This window comes from Perna viridis, chromosome 11, assembly GCF_037379345.1.
Source record: "Perna viridis isolate PV_CMFRI_1.1 ecotype Kerala chromosome 11, ASM3737934v1, whole genome shotgun sequence".
Classification (NCBI taxonomy): Eukaryota; Metazoa; Mollusca; class Bivalvia; order Mytilida; family Mytilidae; genus Perna; species Perna viridis.
The window spans coordinates 38,108,948-38,132,470 of record NC_142455.1 but is presented as its reverse complement, the minus strand read 5'-3'; the positions used below and the strand labels follow the sequence as shown (position 1 = coordinate 38,132,470).

The following is a 23,523-nucleotide window of genomic DNA, read 5'->3' as shown; positions in this document are numbered from 1 at the left end:
CCCACTTGTCATTCTTTCGAAATATATTCAGATATATTTCAGAAATGACATGATTGCATTAATGATATTTCCAGCTAAATTAATTCCTTATTTTAAGTCATGGACTCGTGGATCGTTATGGTGTATCCATCAGCACCATGAAAACTGATATATTCAACGGGTCAGTTTTCCTTTCCTCGTTTGTCTACCCCGGACTTGACTTTTTATGAGCAACTCGGCGGGTGTTTCTAGAAAAGCAGAGGACGCTTACCCTACCGGTGCACCTGGTCCATGCTCCCAGTTTTTACTGGAGTCCAAGTTGCTCTTTTGCTTTTGTTACTTTGTATGTATGATTTTAGTTACTTTATGTTCTTTGTTGTGTATGTCTGTTTTCCATGTCTGGTCTTACATTATTTTGATTACCGCTATAACCTTGGTTCCCTTGATTACTCTTAAAAAATAATTATATAAAAGTAATTTAAAATTGACAACACGTAAACAAATGTGTATCTCATCAGACATATTAGAAGTTCCATAATTTAACATAAAGCAAAGTTCTTCTGAGAAGTTAGCTACAAAGGAAAATAAATGATTTGTACAGATTTGACGGTGTTGATGGGCATAGCCAATTTAAGACATGTTCGCTAGTAGTATATTAGACTATTATGAATCTTTTAGACCGCTTTATGAAAGCAAAAAACGTGACTACACACACTATTGTTTTTAGCTAAAGATAACTCTGTTGTTAGGTAGCCAAATGAGATCATTGATAAGTAATTCCCTGTATTCCCTGTACAAAGGACATTCAAAAACATAGTGTCTGGCATTTTCAATTGAATATCTACAGCGACAAGCCGGATCTGAGATAATATTAGCTTTACACAAACCATTCTTTAAGGATGAGGCAGAACATCGTAGTTGCGTAAGTATAATATCAAGTTTTCTTGAACCAAATGAGAAGTATTCTGGAATTTCAGTTTTGAACGTTCTTCTTTTTAATGTCATTTTAAAGTGTCCAATTGATTTTGAGTGGCGTATTGAGAGGTCAAGAGTATTCCATTCTTTAATTGTTGCGGGTATGAGTGAATCTATAGTTGAAGACAATCTATAAAAAAAGGTACACTGATATCTACCCCATTTCTTAGGGGGTACGTTGTTGTACTCTGTATATTAGGAGGTAAATATTACAAAGATAGTTAGGAGCGTTATTTTTTTCATATTTAAAAGCATTTGTAGTCTTCCTTTCTTTCTTCTTTCCGCTAATGTTTCCCGCCCAACTTCTTTGTAGATTAATTCTTTTTTTTTCTAAAACTTGGCAAACCAGTTACTATTTACTGGTAGCAGTGAGAGTGAAGAATTTATTTTGGCCGAAATTGCGAATATGATATGAATACATACCAGTCAAAACTGGTCCAAACTCTAGCCAAAACTTTCGGTGCAAATAAATATAAGATCTGATAAAATACATTATTGATGTAAAGATTATCAACGGGCAAAATGTAACAACTATATCTAAAGGTATGTTTTGGTTTTTTTTTTTTTTTTTCAATTCATATAGCAGATCATCTTTTGGATCATGATTTTGATTACTTTCATTTTAGTCTTTAAAAATCAAATCAATTAAAATGATGAAAATAAAACGCATTTAATACAGTTAAATTCATACCAATGTATTTCTCGACCGGGGTTTCTAGAAAAGCCAAGCATGCTTACCCTACCAATGCATCTGGTCCATGCTCCCAGAGTTAAAGTTTATTTTTTTTTGTAATACTCTGCATGTATAATTTTAGTTCTTTTTATGTTCTTTGTTGTATTTGTATGTTTTACACCTATGGTCTTTGTCCCTGGATAGTATTATATTGATTTCCGCTAGATTTAATATGTAGTAAATCATATGATTGCATACTTAGATAATGTAAAAGGAGCTTCATCATTACAACTAGTAAGTGTCAAGTAGTAATCTGGTAAGTTGTGGAATCTTGATGAAGATATTCTGTTTCTTCTTTGAGGGAGAAACTTTATTTCGGTCAATCAAATTGTCAAATTGAGCGTTTAAATGCTATAAGAATGATATTAACAAAGACTGAACACACCCCTGATTAATAAGTGAATTTGACAATATCCACTCTTCACAGCATATAATGATCTATTTATAGGTTCTTGACTGGAACGTTGCACGTGGAAGATTTGCGGAATACACGCTTAAATCAAAATAGTGTGAGTTTCCTGTGTTTTAAAAAAGTAATGATAGCCAAGACCTTGGATTATATCTGTAATTTGTAATCTCCAAGACGTTATGTATGGTTCTTCGACGTTAATGGATTTATTGGACCAATAAAAGCAAACTGATCGTTGAAAAAGCAGTCAAAGGAACCAAAATCAAAAGAATGTAATCCAAGGACAAAGACCAGATATGGAAAACAGGCACACACAACAAAGAACGAATAAAAATCGAAGAGATACGTTAAAAAGTAACAAAAGTAAATGAGCAACTCCACTACAAACTAAGATCATTGACCAGGTTTTCGGGCTGGAAAAGCGTTCTCTGTCAAGTTCATGTGTACGAAGGAGGGGAGAAAAAGTATGACACTTTGAACAAATCAGTTTTCATGGTACAGATGGATACACCATAACAATCCACGAGTTAATGATGACGACCATAAACCTGTAGTGATGACTTCAATCATATAGCAACATAGCCCTGTTCCAAGAGCCTAGCTGTAGGAAATTTAGTGTAATATAAAAATTTGTGTAGTTATGGTAAGGTCTGGCATTACGTTTGAGTTGTAATATGAAAACACCATACGCAGTTGCTGAATGGGATGCTGCCACAGAAGAAAGGGAAGTTGTCAATACTAAATGAAAAGTCATCATGTTTTGTAAATAGTTTTCCTTTACCATGGATCTCTAGGTGTAGGTCAATATTTAGGCTGACTTTACAGTATCTGTTATATCCTTTATCTCAAGCTCTTTTGGGTAGTGAAAATGTGTCTAATCCCAGAAACAAGGACTGTTTAACGATAATACGTGATATATATATATAGCGGGAAATGAGATCAGGTCAGCTTTAGAGTGAAAAAAAATAGGTCAGCAAGTACAGTTGCGATCACTTCTAACCTCTCTTAAGTTCTGTCAGAATCTGTCAGAATTTCTGTTCTACGACAGCAGATAGAACAGAAATCCTGACAGGACACATTCTGCCCTACTCCCTGACAGAAACTGTCCTGGGACGTGACAATGAAAATACGAAAAGCTGTTCTAAAATATCATACCCCTGGACAGTTCCTGACACTAAATCTTTCTATTCTGTTTGACTTAATTAATAAATGAAACTTCGTGACTAATGTAAATATGCAAATCCGATGAGGAACAAAATCTTAATTTCAAAATTTACCTTGATTTTCCAATTATATATATAAGCTTGTTTTGATAATCCCAAAATCACTCGATCTTTGTTCATGTTCCAATTTACGTCAATCACAGCCCAGTCACTAATAATTATTGTTTACATGTATTTTATTTTTACTTTCTGTCATACCCCTGTGAAATTAATTAAATTAAATCATTTAATTATCAAATTAAATGTATATGTTTCTGTACAAAGAGTTAGAAATGGTAACCGATAACTTTCAGATGTTTGTTAATTCTGGACTCCCAAACTCCACAAGAACCCATACAAACAACGTTTCATAGCAGGATCTCCAAAATGTGCCACCAAACCTATTTCAAAACTGTTAACTTCTATCCTCACAACCCTCAAAGACGGTCTACACTCCTACCAAAATACTTGTGACTCTCGTACTGGTATTAATTCAATGTGGAACCTGAAAAATTCGAAAGATCTTTTGGAGACAATCACTTCAAGTCTATTATCTGAATATAATAGCATTAAAACCTATGATTTTGCAACACTGTATACTTCTATTTCCCATACTCATACTACACATAGATACAAATACATAGTTCTTGGTAGAGATTCTTCATACCTTGTAAGAAATAATTCCTATTCATCTTCCAAAAATACAGAGGAAGATGTTCACATTGTGAACTCGTCGATCGTTATAATGTATCCATCTGCGCTCTTGAAAACGGATTTGTTCAATGTGTCATGGCTTCCCTTTTCTCATTCGACTACCCCGGACTTGACTATTTATGAGCAACTCGGCGGATGTTTCTAAAACAGCAGAGGACCCTTACCATACCTGTGTACCTGGTCCTTGCTCCCCGTTTTGAATGGAGTCCGAGGTGCTCATTTGCTTTTTTTACTTTGTATGTATGATTTAAGTTATTTTATGTTCTGTGTTGTGTATGTCTGTTTTCCAGGTCTGTGTGTGATAATTTACTATACAGGTAAAACCTCTGGTAGGTACATGTGCATATACCTTTTCAGTTAATTAGTAATGTCATGTTGTATATTGGATACAGGTGATGTTGGTGGATGATGTCTTGTTAATAAAGGGCCAATAAGCAATAAATAACTGGCATTGGATGCTGTATCTTCTGCCGAGGTCAGACATTTGGGCTTGTAGCCCCTAAGACAATGCGGGATCACATTCGTAAAAATAATAACTAAATTTAATAACAAATATAAATGAAGATTTTTAAACATTTTTACTAGTCAATTTGAGGTAATAATTCCAAAATTATACGTAATACCAAAGATTCTTAACGATTATGCAGATTAGGAACATTTTAATCAATATTTTAAATTCACATTGAATAGGACTACACTGTGTATACCCATAAATGTACCTATTTTTTGAAATCCTACTATTATAATTGTTCTGCCCATTTTATCTGAAGTTGTATTTCTGGAAGGCTTTTATTATTTATGTGTTTCTTGAAAAAATGCCTACGTGAAGTAGTATTGTAAAAATTAAAATTATGTAATGAATTTAGTTTGTTAAGGACAATCAGTCATTTTCACTGTTCTTTAAGTACATTCATGTCCCTGCCACTGAATACAACTGACATAAAATACTCCTGAATTAACAACTTTAAATAACAACGTGATGTTATTCGGAATGATTATTTGTCTACTTTGTTACTACAAGTAAGTATCAGCCATGTACATCGTATAAGGTAATGAATATACATGTCATCTTGTGTATTACATGTAACACTGTGTTTCTCACTCCTGGATTTCAAATTTATCTTCATAATACTTTTCACACTATTCTTATTTAATTTTATAATGAGGCAAAATTAAGTCATTTGGCCAATTAAAGAAAAGTTTTAAAATTTTACAATTATGCACAGACAACTTTTTAGAGTAAACCTAAACCACACAAATCTTATATGAAAATGTACCGTAACTTCAATATCAGTAGGAGATTTATAAGTTTAGGGTTTGACATTTAACTTTCCTGACTATGTAGCCCACAGGACCATTTGATAGATAAGGTAAGTTTTCCGAAAAATTGTCTTGGGATCCCCTCCTAAGAACTAAATAACTCATATCTTAATGCGGTGATTCAATGTTAAAGACATTATGAAACATTAAGAAATACAATCGTAAGGGCTATTAAGGTCAAGATAACATGGTTGTCATGCATGCATTAATTTCATTGTATTTGAGTTCGGGAAAAAAATATTTTGTTTTTGTGGATTTCAGAAAAGCATTTCATACGGTATGGAGGGTGAGTTTATGGCGTAAAATGGTTAAAAATATGGTGGGAAAATGTTTAATGTTATATTAAACATGTATACGAACATTAAGTCATGTGTAAGAAATGGGGAATTAAAAACAGATTTGTACCCGTGTGAAATCGGTGCAAGGCAGGGAGAAAAGGTATTCCTCTTTCTCTTTGCCTTATACCTTCACGATTTGGAGGAATATCTGGATGAAATTTCCATAGATGGTTTAAAGGTTTTAAATGAAAACAAAATGTATGTAACCTCGTACTGTATATAAAGTTATTTATCCTCTTGTATGCTGATGACAGAATTTTTTTTTTTTTTTTTTTTGCGGAGTCATCATCAGATTTACAAAAAACACCGTCTGTCTTAAAAAAAATATTGTATAGATTGGAATTGTAACAAAATCAGAAGTGGTAATTTTTTTTCAAAATAGGAAATTTACAAGAAATATTTATTGTTCGATGTAAACTTAAATGATTCATATTTTTTTATTTGGGACTTTAATTTTGCGGATCTGGTCTTGGTGACGAATATCATTATTTATTTGAATATAATAACAATATAGTTTTAGATATCAGAAAAAAAAAATATTTCGAGTTATTATAGTAGGTATCCAAATAGAGAAAAAAATTGATGGTGTGTTAAATTATTGTAATGTAAACGTATTAATAAATGTATCAATTTTCATTCAAAAAATCCAAAAGTTGTTAAATTGATTGATCATTTGTATGTTCATGTAATGATTCATTGTTTTTGTCATTGTACATGTATGTGATTGATATTGTGTAATATTTTGTTTTATGTATATTTATATGCATTTACTCTTGTTACGCAGTAATCTGCGGCTCAGTTTTCTTAATAAACTAAACTAAACAATGTGAAGAACCAAAGCATATATATAGGCACTAAATGAATAAAAAAAGACATCGATTCTCACATATGTACTATGAAATCTATAGTGTAAGCGTCAATGTCTATTTTTATTATTCATGGTATACATGTATTTCCATTCATTTAATCTATAAGTGATCATGTTTATCGATATGAAGAAGTTAGCAAAGTACATGTAAAACTATCGATTATAACAGTGGTATTCTTGAACGTTTGATTAAAAGTAATGTTTTAAAACATTTAATTTAGTTTTTTGGACACATGATGAAATTAAACTCGTCTGGACGGGTTTGTTTATTGGGTTCCATGTTCTTATTTTGTTGTATGTACTGCATTGTAACCGTGTACCCTTCAGGCATGCTTCATTGTAATAACACAGGTAATTATCGGATTAATAATTTAAATTGTATTTAATTTTTCGGTATGTGTAAATAAATATATTAAGTGATCTACTTTTATATGATATTTCTAGGTAATTATCCATGATGCTAATTTAAGAAAAACATAAAACAACTACCGTATTATGTATTTCACGATCACTGTGCACATCACCGTCTGTCTCTCGGAAATTGTAAATACATTGACAAATACGGAACCTGAATATCATACTTCAAGAATGGTTTAGGACGTATGATTAGTTTGTATATTTAGCCATTGCTTATCGTTTACATGTTATGAACGTTTATAAATTTAAGCATGGTACATAGGTAGCATTTTTTGTCACACAAGAAGAACAAAAATAGACATATATTATGTATCATAGACCTGTAAAGGTAAGAATTTATCTATCTTGCATCACCCTGTATATTTCGACCATTCGTAAACTGTTTCTCTGCAACACGCCACGACAGTAGATATTACTATTCTGTTTAAAGACTCTTGTAATGGTCAATTATTAACTGTAAGAATACAGGTGACTTTGTGAAAGGTCGAGTTATATTGTTCCCACCTATGGTTACCATATTACAGTTCAGTGCAATTCATAACAGGCGATACTATATTGTCCAAGTCTATCAAGAACTGCGGTAATCCAACACAAACAGCCAGCAAAATATAGTAATCACCTGTCAACACCTTTAACAATCTAAGACAGTCCACGAAAATTGTCACCATCTATCAAGAACAGGCTTTGGCAACCGGACAAATTTTTATCACGATCTTAGACATAAGATGACGTCACATATTAGACGTGGAGTAGTTACTGTGAACGTCTGTCACCACCTGTCTTAATTCATGACAGTGTTTCATCGTTTGTCCACAGTTATTTATAAGACACTGACAGTAGACAACAAGTCCAACATTGACAAATATGACTCCTTTCAACTAGACTCTATTACAAATGCAAAGAGTAATCAAGGGAGCATAGATTCTAGCGGAAGTCAGGAGAACGTAATCCTGAGTCAAATACCTGGAAAACATTCTTTTGCAACGATAAATTTCATCAATTTATCTTCCCGTTGCACTAACGTTTGTGCCTATCCACCGTTTGCAACGTATACGTTTTTTTTTCTAGAAATTTGGGCCGCTACCTTAATAAAGAGAGAAATAGGGGGCTCAGCCCTGACGTATATCTGTTGGTACAAGGATATTTTGCCCGTAGATTAATCTGATTAATACGAACTATCCTATTAAAATATCAGCGGCCTCATTACATTTGTATTTTTTATTCGTTGGACTTGACCTTTACCGTAATTTTAGATCTGATCATCTCACTTCATTTACGGTTTGTAAGTCAATAATGTAAAAACACACCAGAGAAAAACATAAAATAAACATTCAAATATAAATACAATACGCATCCCAATTACTATACAATACAACCATGAACAGATATACAATAACCATCCCAGTAGCCATTCAATAAACACCCTTACAACTATACAATTCCCGTTTATCTGAACACTCCAACAGGCATATATCGCACTTCTAACACACAATAAATGTCCCAGTAGACATACGATACACCTCCAAAATACATACAATTAACATTCCAGCTGTCATTCAACTAACATCCCAGTAGACAGAAAATATATCTCTCAACAGTCATACAATACATATCTCTACAGCTATACGATACACCTCCTAAGAGACATACAAAAACGTCCGAGCAGGCATACAATACATCTTCAAACTTCCCTTTCATCAGTGTCAACATCCTTTTAGGACCTGCGTATTGAATTTTAATATTACAACTCATACGTTATGCCAAAGCTTGCCTTAACTACGCAGAAGATTTTGCATCTCTTTAGACTTCTTACAATTAGGCCACTGGAACAGGGTTATGATGCTACAAAATTAAAGTTATCACTACAGAAATTTTATTATCGTCATTATGATCTCGTCGATCGTTACGATGTAACCATCTGAACCATAATATCTTATTTGTTCAACGTGTCATAGTTTTCATTTCCTCTGTCGTCTTGCCCGGACTTGACTTTTTTATTAGCAACTCGGCGGGTGTTTGTAGAAAAGCAAAGGATGCTTATCCAACCGATGCACCTGTTCCATGCTCCCAGTTTTTAGTAGAGTCTGAGTTGCTCATTTACTTTTGTAAGTTTGTGCGTTTTGTTTTATTTACTTTATGTTTTTGTTGTGTTTGTCTGTTCTTCGTGTCTGGTCTTTGCCCCTGAATTAATTTCCTTTTAATTCAGCTAGAATCTTGGTTCGCTTGATTGCTTTTTACGAACAGACTTAAAATACACATCCAAGCAGACATACAATATGCCACCAAAGAGAAATACAGTACAACACCCAACGGGCATGCAGAACACATCCCAAAAGACATACAATACACATCCAAGCAAATATACAATAAACATCCAAGCAAATATTCAATATTACTCCCAGCAGGCATACAGTACACATCCCAGAAGACATACAATATAAATTCTAGCAGACATACAATATACATCCCAACAGACATATAATACACCTCCCGACAGACATGCAATACACATCCCAGCAGACACACAATGCAACTCCCAACAGACATACAATACAACTCCCAAAATACAATAAACAGTAATAAGAAATTTGAATATAAAGCAGGATAAAACATACTTTATGGCTAAAATGATCGCAAAATCATGTGCAGTTAAGTGCCTATCTCATTGGGAGGAATGTTGTGAGGAGTCATATAGTAATTCAACACAAGAATGTAGACTTGCTTTAAAGAGTTGCTGTAACAATTTTAGAGAAGATCCGACGGAGTCATCTGTCCTTCAACCTATCCATTGTGAGTAGGAAATGATGTGTATAACTTTATAAACCCAATCATTCAAATTATTCGTGTTGTAAGTAATATTCGTTTCGATTTCAGGGATAAAAAAAATACCTAGATGACTGCGGGGTCAGACTCGATAAGTTTGTTGATCTCTGTTTCTTAAGTTTCCAAAACAAATTGGAAATTTGAAAGAGAATTCAAGGGAACCAAGATTCTAGCAATCCAGGGATACAGATAGACGCAGGCAGCAATGAGCATGAAATAACCACAATAACACGTACAAAGAAAAAAAAGTAAATGCGCAACTCGGACTCCACTAAAAATTGAGATCATAGACCTGGTGTACCGGTAAGGTAAGTGTGGTAAGCATCAGCATTCTCAGTGTTTATAGAAAAACACACCGAGTTGTGGGTATACCGGGTAGGTTAAGTCCGGGATATATGACAGAGAAAAGGAAAATTATGACACGTTGGACAAATAGATTCTCATGATGCTGTTGTATACACCGTTATGATCCAACATTTCATGATATATACAAATTTAACATACAGTTGATTGTATGAATAAAGCCGACATGCATTCTTTTAAGGGCAACTAGTTATTTTTATAGTTGTAACGAATGGTATTGATAGTTTTGGTGATTGGACGAAACCTAAGTATTGTGAAAAAGGTCAATATGCATTGGAGTATAATATTTTTGTAAGATTTAACTAATAGTTGAAAAACAGCAGGACGTTTTCAGTTTAATAATATTAAATTTATAGCAAATATGCTCATCGTAATCTGGTTATTTATTGACGTTTGTGTTCGTTAATTTGGTGTCCCGTAAAAACAAAAGCACAGCCCCATGGCAATTGTAGGATTAGCATTCTCTTTAATTTTAATTCACAGTATATCTTCATGTATTCGAAGGAGCAGACAAAGATACGTTTTTAGCAATACACTGTGATTGTACATATAAGTAGCGACCACAGAGAGCATACAGAAGGCTATATATTTTTTTTTTTCAAATTTCATTACAACATAGTATTATTCCTAATCGCATCGAACGAAATAAATTGGTGTAAAAACCACATACCAAATGACTGGTAAATGTCTACCCTCTAAATAGGCCTAAAGTTGATATGGCACGGTTTCCTCTTTGCAATCATACTATTATGACAGTGAGTTCCATGGCGTGGTGGTGTGCATGGCTTCCTAGGAAAATGTTACATATAATAAGCTCCCCAAAGGAATTGGCATATGGTAGTATGGAAACTTATGAATGTTGGACCACTTTCCTCCCAATTGGAAACTTACCTAAGTCGTAGTAAAAAATGAAAAAAAATAAATTCGCCTGTTATCGTGGTAATACGATAGTGGACTATATGAGAGTTTTTGTTGTTTTTTTTTTTTTTGCTTTGTTTTGTTTTGTTTTTGTTTTTTTGTTTTTGGTTTGTTTTGTTTGTTTTTGTTTTTGTTTTGTTTTGTTTTTGTTTTTGTTTTTGTTTTGGTTTGGTTTTTGGTTTGGTTTTTTTGTTGTTTTCTTTTTTCTTGCGCATGCCACTTGTTTTGTTACATGAACATGAATATCAAATGTATAGTGCCCTAACAATAAGTCTATTATGATTATAAAAATAGGCTATTTGGTACCATTATGAATTCCAATGAGACAGTCATTCGTCAAATACCAAGTAACGAAAAATTATACTTCTACAGGTCACCATTCAGTCTTCAATGACTGGCAAAACCCATACCATAAAGCGAGATAGGAAAGGTCACAAAACAAATTAGGCAAAACTGTTTCTGGAAAGACTAAAACCGACCTAATATACAGGAAAAGGTAAAACGAATAACATAAAAAATACACATAATCGACAACAACTTGACTAAGGGTTTCTGATAGAATAGGCACATAAAGTATTTAGCGAGGTTAAACATGAATGTGCGTGCTAAGAGTTCCCCCTAATCTTGGACAGTGATGGGAAAATACTAGTACAGTATTAAAACGAATTATTAACATCTGTTAGATTCGGATTTAACATTTCAGTAGATACAGAATAAAAACACCTTAAGAAAAAGAACAAAGACAACAGGCAGTTTTTACCTCGAAACTACTCACATTCCAAAATCCAAAGGGAACAGATAAACACACCAGTTTACCTAAACAGAAAGATAAATAAAAACACGTCCGATCGCATTTAGTGAAAAATACAATAAAATATCTACGTATAACAGGGTCTTCGTTTTAATTCCAATATAAAATATATGACTTTCAAATTACGCAGGATACGTTAATCATGTAAATTTGTGAAAGAGTAATCAAGGAAACCAAGGTTATAGCGGTAATCAAAAGAATGTTATCCAGGGACAAAGATCAGACATGGAAAACAGACACACAACAAAAAACATAAAGTAACTAAAATCATACATACAGAGTAACAAAAGCAAATGAGCAACTCAGACTCCACTAAAAACTGGGAGCATGGACCAGGTGCACCGCTAGGGTAAGCGTCCTCTGCTTTTCTAGAAACACCCGCCGATTTGCTCATAAAAAGTCAAGTCCGGGGTAGACAAGGAAAACCATGACCCGTTGAAAAAATCAATGTTCATGATGCTAATGGATACACCATAACTATCCACAAGTTCATGATGACGGCCATAAAACTTCTGTAGTGATGACTGCAATTGTGTAGCAACATAATCCTGCTCTCATAAAACTGATTTGTTCAACATGTAATGGTTTCCCTTTCGACTACCCCGGACTTGAGTTTTTATGAGCAACTGGGCAGGTGTTTCTAAAAAAGCAACATTGTTTTTGTCTTCAAATATAGATACAAATATATAGTTCTTGGTAGAGATTCCTCATACATTGTAAGAAATAATTCCAAATCATTTCCAAATATACAGAAGATATTTACAAAATGCTTAAATTTTTAATCGACAACATATTTGTCCAGTGTGGTGGACGTGTTTTCCAACAAACGGTCGACATTCAAATGGGAACAAATTATGCTCATTTACTTGCTGACCTTTTCCTTCATTCGTATGAGGCTGATTTTATAGCTGATCAGATCCGAAAGAAAGAATATCGTTTAGCTAGATCCTTTAATCCCCGTTTCCGCTATATAGATGACATATTATCTTTAAACAATGCTAATTTCGGGGATTTGATACATCGCATCTACCTCCAATGAATTTGAGATGAAGGATACTACAGACACTGTGAAGTCAGCCTGATATCTTGACATGCATTTAGAAATCGATGGTAAAGGAAAATTATTGACCAAACTTTACGACAAACGTGATGACTTTTCATTCAAAATTGTCTACTTTCTTTCATATCTGACAACATCCCTTCAGCATATGTGTACAGAGTGTTTATATCACAACTCATTCGTTATGCCAGACCTTTTATCTGGCGCTAGAACTGTAACAAATAGGCTTCTGGAACAGGATTATGTTGCTACAAGATTGAAGTCATCACTACAGAAGTTTTATGGTCGTCATCATGAACTCGTGGATCGTTATGGTGTAGCCATCTGCACCATCAAAACTGATTTATTCAACGGGTCATAGTTTTCCTTTCCTCGTTTGTCTACCCCGGACTTGACTTTTTATGAGTTACTCGGCGGTTTTCTAGAAAAGCAGAGGACGCTTACCCTACCGGTGCACCTGGTCCATGCTCCCAGTTTTTAGTGGAGTCCGAGTTGCTCATTTGCTTTTGTTACACTGTGTATATATGATTTCAGTTGCTTTGTTTTCTATGTGTTTATGTCTGTTTTCCATGTCCGGTATTTGTCCCTGGATTGCATTTTTTGTATTACCGCTATATCCTTGGTTTCCTTTATTATTCTTTGTTACCGAGTTTGACCAATATGTCTAGTAGACAACTACAAATAAAAACATGAGTTGTGGTTTTCCGTGAAAGAAAATGCCATCAAAAGCATTGATTCCCCATTCACCGATAGTTATTTTTAATCTGATCCCGAGCATGGAGTTTCCATTCTGTTAATATCACACTAATGTTTGTGTTGCATTTAACTTAATTGCGAGGATATCAATAAAGCTTTAGGCCCAAATGCATATCTATAAATGGAATAGAGGTTACACATTCATTTTACTTTCCAGTTTGTTGTTAGTGGTGCATTCCGCCATGTTTGTTATTTCATCTTTGTATCTTGACTTTCAAATTAATCCCGTTTTGATTAAAGTTACATTTGATCTTTTATCCGTAGCATTTCATTGATTACATTCGGATATTCTTCATTGTATTACAACTGAAGATATAGCAAAATGTGAGTCTCTGACCAAACGTGTTTAAGGAGACAGTCTTTTTTTTTATCTTAATATAATAACAATTCAGAAGGAATAATTCTTCATCAATGCAAATGATTAAATTTATTGAAAACAGATAATATTTCGTTGGTCAAAGTGCAAATAACACTTTATAGATTCTCCACGTCTTTTCAATTCAATTCAAATGTTTCAGTTCAACTTATATCTGAAAACGTTCGGTCTGCACATTGTATTTGTTAATGTTTCATAATGCCATTAACATTGATTGAATGTTCATTTATTCATCTTTTTTTCTATGTGTTATATAAGTTCTTGGGCATCATTTAAGTACTAATCACTTTGATACTCCCGGACTTTCATCAATATGACTTTTTTTTACCAAAACAAAAACAGTACATAACATGTACAATAACTCTCTCACTAAACGCTTTAGATTAGAGCCTCACAGGTTTTAAAATATTCAGTTTATCGCCATAAATGTAGGTATACGATTGGTAAGCATAAAATGTCTATATTGACAGTCAAAAGCAGGACAAATGATTTGAAAGTCAAGAGACAAATAATGAGAAAAACAATAAAGGAAGTAATATACTGCAACGGGCAGACATCACTCTAAATTGAATGAGGATTTTCTGCCCCGTTTACTATAATATTGGAGCACAATGGGGGCGTTTTTAAGGAGTAGTTCATGTTCAGGGAGACTTTGACTCTTTACTTTAATTTGTTCTTGTATTGAAAAAAAGCCACACTTCAACTGTCGTCAAATTATTGGGTCGGCTGTAAAAGTTGTAAATAATATTCACGAGATTACGTAAGCCTAATTTTTAGATGTTTAGTGTAGCCAATTACATTCGTGTACCATCAGAAAGATGAAAACTCCTGGCAAAAGGGCAGACTGAATTTTATCATTAGAGAATGGCAAATCGATTGTATCAATCGTCTTTCTACATATTCACAATAACCTATGGCGATACTCCTTCAATTTCAGTATTTGTTTGTGACAATTGATACAATAAGTACATCGAAGAACATACAGACATATAAAATCATGTTTCATTGTGATCAAATTCTTTATATAAAAGTATTATGTAACTGTTGTGTCGGTTTTAAAGACTGTTCCATACCTCTGTATAATTGACCCAATCTGAGGATTGCCCCCACTTGTTTTTATACGGTCTAGGTTGTTGTATGATGTTTGGCTTTGCCTGTTTCATTTTTTGTTATTGATAATTTGTTTGTTATTTCTGTGGTTTTTGGTTTGTTCATTCAAGGTTTAATTTTTGTTCTGTTATGGTTTTGTTGGGTTTGTTTAATTTAAGATATTTTGTGTATATTATTCTCAATTTTTAGTCTGAAAACACAAGATGCAGTCAATGCGTAAAAGAGAGAACAACTCCATGGGGAGGGATAAATGTCGGCTCAAAGCCACCTATTCTTCTTTAGTGAATGAGGAGCAAACTTTCGAACCATGGGTCATATTGCAGCTTGCCCAAAACAACGATATACACGGGTAGAGCAAACGGTTGCCCCTATCGACTCCAGCAACATAAAAGTAAACTGACAGTGAGAACGAAGCAACGTGTACAGTGGCCCTGAAATTCTTGGGGCAGGCTCAATAAATGCGGCGGGATTAAAGTACTTTAGCATGATCGCAATCCTCCCCATTTCACGCATTCATGACTTTAACGTGATATTTTACAATAATATTTAGACAAAAATAAGTATCAACCAAAATAAGCCTAACTGAGGGGAAGAACCAATAGTAAAATCACGGGAAAAATGAAGTTAGTAATCGTGGTTTCCCCGATTCCTGCTTAGAAAAAAAAATGTTTGACTTTATTCATAAAAGCTGCATTATTCCGATGACTGCAAAACATCTAGAAATGTCGTCTTTATATCTGCAAATAAAAAAAAGACTTGAGATATGAAATCCATTTAATAATTGGTTCAAACATATACAGGTATTGTAATTGGTAAAAATATGCATGTATTTAAAAATTGCTTGTATTATCAGTTCTTTTATTTAAACAGAGAAGGTGGAAAATAATCAAAATTACAATACCAACTTCTTATCACTTATTTCTTCTACGCGATGTACTCATATCGTAATATATTTGAGACAACTTGAGGAATATTTAGAGCTTTTTCTTTTGGTATGATACATATTAACTCGATACAAATATACGATCAAAATTTCATTTCAACGTTTATTATATCTTAAAAGACTCATGTCATACAATCATGTATATTTCGAAGTGTGAAGTCACCTTTCTGGAAATATTTTGAAGTTTCTTTGATTAAGTCGCTAAATCTCTCTCTAGGGTGAAGTTACGTATTATCATTTTATTAATTTAATTCAGCAGAAATAACTGTCATCAGTGTGTGAAATCCTTCATATAACTTGTATGCATAACTTCAATGTTTGCAACTGATATATGGCTGAAACTTTTAATTCAACTTTGAGGCAATTGTTCCTTCACAAGTACATCACTTCTACAGATCATACATTTAAATAACTTTTCAGCATTTGTGAGATAAAGAGTAAGAACAAAATTGCTGAACTGATCAATTCTAGGCAAACGGATATATGTTTAACATATGGCAATATCTAAGAAAAAACTTCAATTGCCCTGATTTTGTACAGTCATTTCTGATAAAAATCGTGGGCTGAACCATATGTATTGCGCGCTTAACCTCCCAGCTAAGTTGTTTCCTTGTAAATTGCAATGCAAAATGGCAAATTTGGTAAATTCAGCAATGGAATCAGCACGGAATATATATTGATGATATTGCTAATATGAATACATATATCTCTTTGTCAGTTAAGAATATTTTACAATAAGATTTTGATATCAGAGAAATATAACTTTTTTTTCAGGAAATGTGTGAGTTGTACTTTATTTCTATAAACTTGTTTAAATGCCTGACCCTCAAGCAAACAATAGCTAGACAAAAAGAATAGTTGCTTCTATTTCTGGTATATTTTAACAACACCATATTCAGGGTATATCACTGCAGATAAAAGAGATATCTAAATCAATCGTCTCTTGTGTCATATATTTTAGAACTGAAATGTTAACTGTCGTAAAATTTGAAGTTAAGGTCTAAACAAACGACGCAGAGAAATTGACTGTTCTACTTTCCTATAATGCATGGGACAAACACATTAATAAAACATCAAGTACAAGAAACAAACTGCCTAAAATGAAGTTGAGTTTAAATCGTATCAAACAATATGGCTTAAATCTTAAACTTTCGTAAACTTTATTCAGCCAATAACAATTTTTTTAAGCTGAAATCAAGATATACAGCTTTGTCAAATAAGGGCTGGGGTCACTTTGTCTAAAAATGCTTCTAACATATATTTTGCGATGGAATATTTAACAATAATGCGCAACGTAAACAATGAAACTATGGCATCAAACAGAAATTTGACGTTGTTCAGGTTGTAAGATATCGATTTCGTAAACCGGTAGAAAGATTCTAAAGAAAAGAAATATTAAGACGATTTACTGGAAGAAGTAACGCAAAGTTTACATATACCGGACAACGACAATGAACAAACAAAACATTTCAAAGGAAATATTGCGATGTTATGTAATATTAAGATCGTATTGTCTTGGTCTTAAAATACTACGAATGATAAAATATAATTATCTTAATATCTAAAAACAATAAGTCTCTTCTTAAATGTAAAAATGTCCATGAGATATTAATCAAGAGTCTGGCGTAAATAAAATGAATGTAATCAAGGGACAAAGATCAGACATGGAAAACAGACAGACACAACGAAAACATTATATAACGAACATAATACATACAAAGTAACAAAAGTAAATGGGCAACTTCATACATAAAAACTGGAAGCATGCACCAGGCGCACGGGTATGGTAAGCGTCCTCCGCTTTTTAATAACACCCACCGCTCATAAAAAGTCAAGTCTACAGTAGACAAAAGAGGAGGAAAACTGGTGTTGGTGGTGTAGATGGATACACTTATTAAATGTCAACATATTTACAAAATGATGATCATGGTGTCATCCAGATCTAAAGTTATATTTTAAGATATGAAGTTCAAATAAAAAAGTGCAAATTAGATAAAGCCCATGTGGTTGATATATCCGCAAAAAGTTTAAAAGATAAAAGGTCAAACTTAAACCGAGTGGTTATACAGAAAGTTACCATGTAATAACATCCAGGTCCTAAATTTTACGCCATACAAAGTTTTAAACGTAAATTAGATAGTGATAGGGTTTTATGTGTTTTTTTACAATCTTACAATACAATATAAAGCAAGTTTTTTAATATTACATCAAATCAAATAAATATCTCCCGAAACAAAACAAGTTGATATCGACAAAGGATAAGTTAAAGAAAAGGCTTATGAAATTGCGAACTTTTAACTGTAAGCTCTTAGATTAAATAGAAATTTGTTTCCAACCTTGTCTTAAATTGTTGCCAAGAATTAAATAAATATTCAGAAATATATGTTGGAATAATAGCCGCATGTTGTTAGTACAAAAATAAAGAACGAATATGATATTTTTTTTTGTAAGGCTTACCTTAGCATTGTTAAGATGGTAAACATTTATATTTCTCTATCATCTTCATTGTGATATTGATCGAGTAACAACACTTGACACATGCAAAACAAAAATGCAGTATACGATAGTTTCTGCTGGACAGCTTCGAGGCAGGCACATTAAATCTTTCTCAATTGATGAATTACTAAATTAAACTTCTTGTCCACACATTCAACATTGCGCTTTCTGGCTTCAACTCCGAAAGGAATTTCATGAATGCGTATTCATTTAGGCCCATCACGATGTTGAAGGAATTACTAAACCCGCTTCGAACAGAATAACACTTTTTTTTCTTCATTTTTGTGGATTTTGTTTTAATCTACACTTTTACTATTAACAGCGCTGTCGTTATTTTTGGTCGCGTGTCTTCTTGTCATATTTGATTTCCCTGATAAATGACAAATCTGCAATAAAGATAAATTTATGACATATTCGAAATCGAATAAGAGCAAAGCACTCCATAACATAGACTAATTTCGTACATACTATATACAGTTGGCACATTTCTTACCACTCTTCGATTCTGTGAGAGTTTGCTCTCATTGAAAAGTTCTAAACAGTCAGAAACTGTTCTAAATCGCGACACATCTTGCCAGAATCTGTCGGGGGTTTAAATAAACTATGTCGTAATCTGTCATGGGTCTTGAAACTCTCTAATTAGAAACTGTTATGTTTGACATCAATCTGTCAATCTGTATAACATCACCTAGCCAGTAATATTCAACTTCTAAATTGCGTTGATTAGAAAAGTTTCTGACATATTTTCAAAGGGTATGGTGAGAAGGAAGCTTTGTTATATTTTTACTTATTCTAGTTAGCTGATACCCTATTTTTCAATTAATGTACAACATCCAGTACCAACAGACAATATTGGTACGACCCTTGCCACATCTACCGTACCAGGCGCTACGTCACTTGAACGTGTTCTTACTCATATATTTGCAAAAACATGTCAAATTAAAATGATTCTGACTGAAATATATTTGTCACAGTCATCCAAATGATAGTAATATTTAAACCAGATACATTGTATACAACAATTTAAGATCCTTATTGAAATCATAAGTGCTCGCACTCAAAGATTCTGTAAAAACATGTCAATTATTATAATTGTTATTGCAGTATATAAGTGTCAGTCACCTATATAAAAGGTACAATAAAACATTGACATTTTATCCAATGAGCTTCGACTTATGGAAATTACAAATGCTTTGCATGAAAATGTCGAATGTATAGTAATTTGGACTGAAGTATATGTGTCACACGCAACCAAATGAAAATAAGATTGATATTTCATACAATAATTGTATACTCTTATTAAAATTTAAAGTGTTTAGCCTCATATATTTTATATATGTAAGAGCTTTATCGGGAATAAGTGTTCATACTCGTACAATTTGCAAGAAAAAAGTGTAATTTGTAAAGAATTATGACTGAAATGTATGTGTCGCAGTCATGAGCACTCACATGATAGTGAAATAAAAAAAATGAACTATTATATTCAATTATTTTAGACGTAATGGAAATTATAAGTGCTTGCGCTCATGCATTTTACAAGAAAATGCCATTCTTATAGAGTTTTGACTGAAATATATGTGTTGTAGTCACCCACATATTAGTTAAACTTAAAACAAAGTAACATTTTATTAAATAATTGTAGACCCTTATGAAAATTAAAAGTGCTCGTACACATACATTTTGCAAACATATGTATTTTTAGAATTTTGACTGTCACAAATATGTACCAATTACCAGCATGATACTTACATTGAACACTTTTACAATGAGATAAGACCCTTTTGAAAATTGAAAAGTGCTCACACCCATACATTTTGCAAGAAAATGTCATATCTAAAGTATTTTGACTAGAATATATATGTCATAGTCACCCACATGATAGCTATATCAAACCATCAGACAACAAGTCGAATTAATTCAATATTAATTTTAATGATTCATTGCTTTTAAGTATTAAAATAGTCCAAATTACATCAGACAGAAACATTCAACTATTTAGTACTGTTTCCATCATTTTTTAACCAGACTTCCTGTTCTAATATAGACTGAACTAGTATCAATAACTGTCCAGTGGTATGATAGTTTGGAACAGCTTTTCGTTTTCCTTTGTCGTGACCCAGGACAGTTTCTGTCAGGATCGGTCAGACTCTGTAAGGAATTTTTTTCTATTTGCTGTCATGGACCTTTTTTTTTTTTGTCTGACAGATTGTGGCAGATTTCCAGAGTAGGTAGAAGGGATCGCTACTGTATATTTGTCAATCATGATTTACCGTTAACAGCCGAATAACTTATAATTATTAATAATATGTTTATATATGACTCTAAACTTATCAGCGAAACAATTTCTCTGGTTAATGGGTGATATTGACTGATCTGTGATAGATCAACAACTAGTGCCAGATTTCGTTTGCAGAATGTCGATAACTCTTTTTTTTTATTTTAAATTTCTTTGAGACGAATGAAAAGAAGGAATTATAAATTCTAAAAACTCATTCTTCAATTTCAAATAGAATAAATTATACTACAAAAGTGTTTATCCAATTCCAAGCCGGCCTTTCAAATACATTTGGATGAATAAATTTCTGTTTGAGTTTCCCACCATTTAATTTTTTCTTAGTTTTCAATGCATTTCATATATGCCGCCGCTTTTTTACAGAAACTGTTTGACAGTTGAACAAATGATCTGAAACTATTAACTTATTAATAAATGATCGTAAAATTGGTACTTTATATGACGATTGTGTATGAGTGCATTAATAACTGTAATAAAACTGTTTAATTAGCAATAACTTATCTTTAATAAGTTCCAAATTTCCTGTTCCTCAACCAACCAATCTAAAAATAAAAGTTATTCACAGTGTAAATACGTTTTTTTTTGTTTCTTGTTATTAAATTTACATTGCAGACAATCCAAACTATTTCACTCCACATCGGTATTGATTAAGTACATTAACTACATCGATAGATAACCGATCATTTATATCATTTTTCCTTTAAAAGGCACCTAATTGAATAGTGTTGAATAGATTTCCTTCATATGTTTTCAATATGAAACATGTAAAACAAAATATTTGGAAGTCTATACTTCAGCATTCACATTTACATTTCTAAATTAACTATCAAATATACTGCATTCTTTAATAATAATTATAAAACAAAACACATGACGAAAATTTAATAGTTATTTTAAATACTTCTATTTTCTTAACAATATGCAATATGTTCATTTTCTTTTGAAACATACTGGTTACAATCGATATTGTTTACAGTTTACAGTATTGGCTCATTAAAAATACTTCAAATGACTGATTCTTTGCTCTCTTTGCATGAATTTAATTATTAACAGCTCTACAATTTTCAAAAAGATCGATAACCAGGTATTGCAACAGTTTTGTTCTAAATATTTTTGATTCTTTAATAACCAAAATATGATCAGGAATGCCGAAGAACGCCTAGATGTAACGAATGTGCGGAAATTTTTCTGTGCACTAGTTAAATCTTTATTCGTTGTTGGCACGAATGATCATATTCTGGTAATTAACGATAACCAATTATTGTCATATTAATCGTTGCTATTTTCAACATGAATTTAAAATTGTGTGAGCGGCGGATTGATATTTGTGACATGTTGACGTGAGAAAGTGCGAGTGTAAAATTAACGAATTAATTACACAGTGTGAATTTTAGATTTTGTTTTTCACTGGAAACATTCTGCAAATCACTGCAACCTATATAATAAAACAGATAACTTCAACATCCAGTCGTGTAATAAAATATGTTAATCAAATAGTATACTTACTATATCAGTGTGGAAGTTATGATGGTAAGTGTAGGTCTTGTAATATTTTCCTGTTATCCGCTTAATTGAATATGGTCCTTTTAAAATTGAACCTCTGTTAGTTAGGTGTATTGGATTTTTCCTTGACCAATCATACTGTTGCCACGCCTACATAACCTCTACCAAGTAACGACCGATTAAAGTTCATTTCTTTGATCTAAACGTAAAAAAAAAATGAAATAAGAATTTTGTCGTTAAATGGTCCTGTATATTGTTTCAAACACAGGACCTAACTATACTACACATTTAAATATGTTTGTAATGTGTACCATCAGCCATGCATTTAATACAAATCACACTGATATAATAAAGTTTCCCGTAAAAAGTTAATAATTGTTTCCTCAGGCAAAGCTTACAAAGTGCTACTTTACGTCTGCGTTTTATTTTCTGTTAGCATGGAATTCCATTGTTCATCTATTGATTATTCAACAGTTAATCTAAATAACGTGTTGTTTGAAATGTTAATAATACAGACTAAATTGCAATACTGTGAACATGATTTTGTTTATACATGTTTTTTGTCGATTTATAGCTAGACTTTATATCACAATAGTTGTGTAAAACGTTCATGATGGTAAATATACTTATATATTATATTTGATAAATAAATTACTATTCTTTTCAATAAAAAACTGCTTTTCATTGGAAATAACCACTAATCATCTCTTGATAACCAATTATTACATACAAGGTAAGTAATTTAAATTGAACATATAGCAAGATATGGGTTGTTTTTAAACCATGACTCAAAGCCAAGGTGCAGTGCAGTCTAAAACCTTTCAAAAACAATATAAAAACTTACCCTATTGAAGGCAGTATTCTTAAAGTTGAACTTTTTTGTGTTACTTAATTCGTTTTAAGAAGAATTACATTACATACTGTAGTTGTCATTTATATTATTGATAGTAAATATATATGTAAACAAGTTAGAGTTTGTGACACTCATTTGAAATAAAATAACCAGAACATTACTAAAACATATTTTATACCAAATAGACATAAATGTGTTCTTTTGGTTACGTTTTAAATAAAATGATGAAATTTGTGCCACCCACGTTACAATCGCGGTATATG

The 23,523-nt window shown here is 32.6% G+C and overlaps 2 long non-coding RNA genes across 2 annotated transcripts in view; both read right to left on the bottom strand.

Moving 5' to 3' along the window:
• LOC148603984 (uncharacterized) overlaps window positions 1-23,315 on the bottom strand; it is a 248,006-nt gene extending 224,691 nt beyond the window's left edge. The window contains exons 1-3 of the long non-coding RNA XR_015916711.1: window positions 23,252-23,315; window positions 22,411-22,606; window positions 18,573-21,446 (exon numbers count right to left, since the gene is read on the bottom strand). This is a non-coding gene — a long non-coding RNA (uncharacterized LOC148603984). The remainder of the gene's footprint in view (window positions 1-18,572; window positions 21,447-22,410; window positions 22,607-23,251) is intronic.
• LOC148603985 (uncharacterized) lies at window positions 6,411-12,172 on the bottom strand. The gene is made up of 2 exons (XR_015916588.1): window positions 10,812-12,172; window positions 6,411-8,797 (listed from the first exon to the last, which is right to left on the bottom strand). It is a non-coding gene; the product is annotated as an uncharacterized LOC148603985 (long non-coding RNA).
• Window positions 23,316-23,523: the final 208 nt, after the last annotated feature.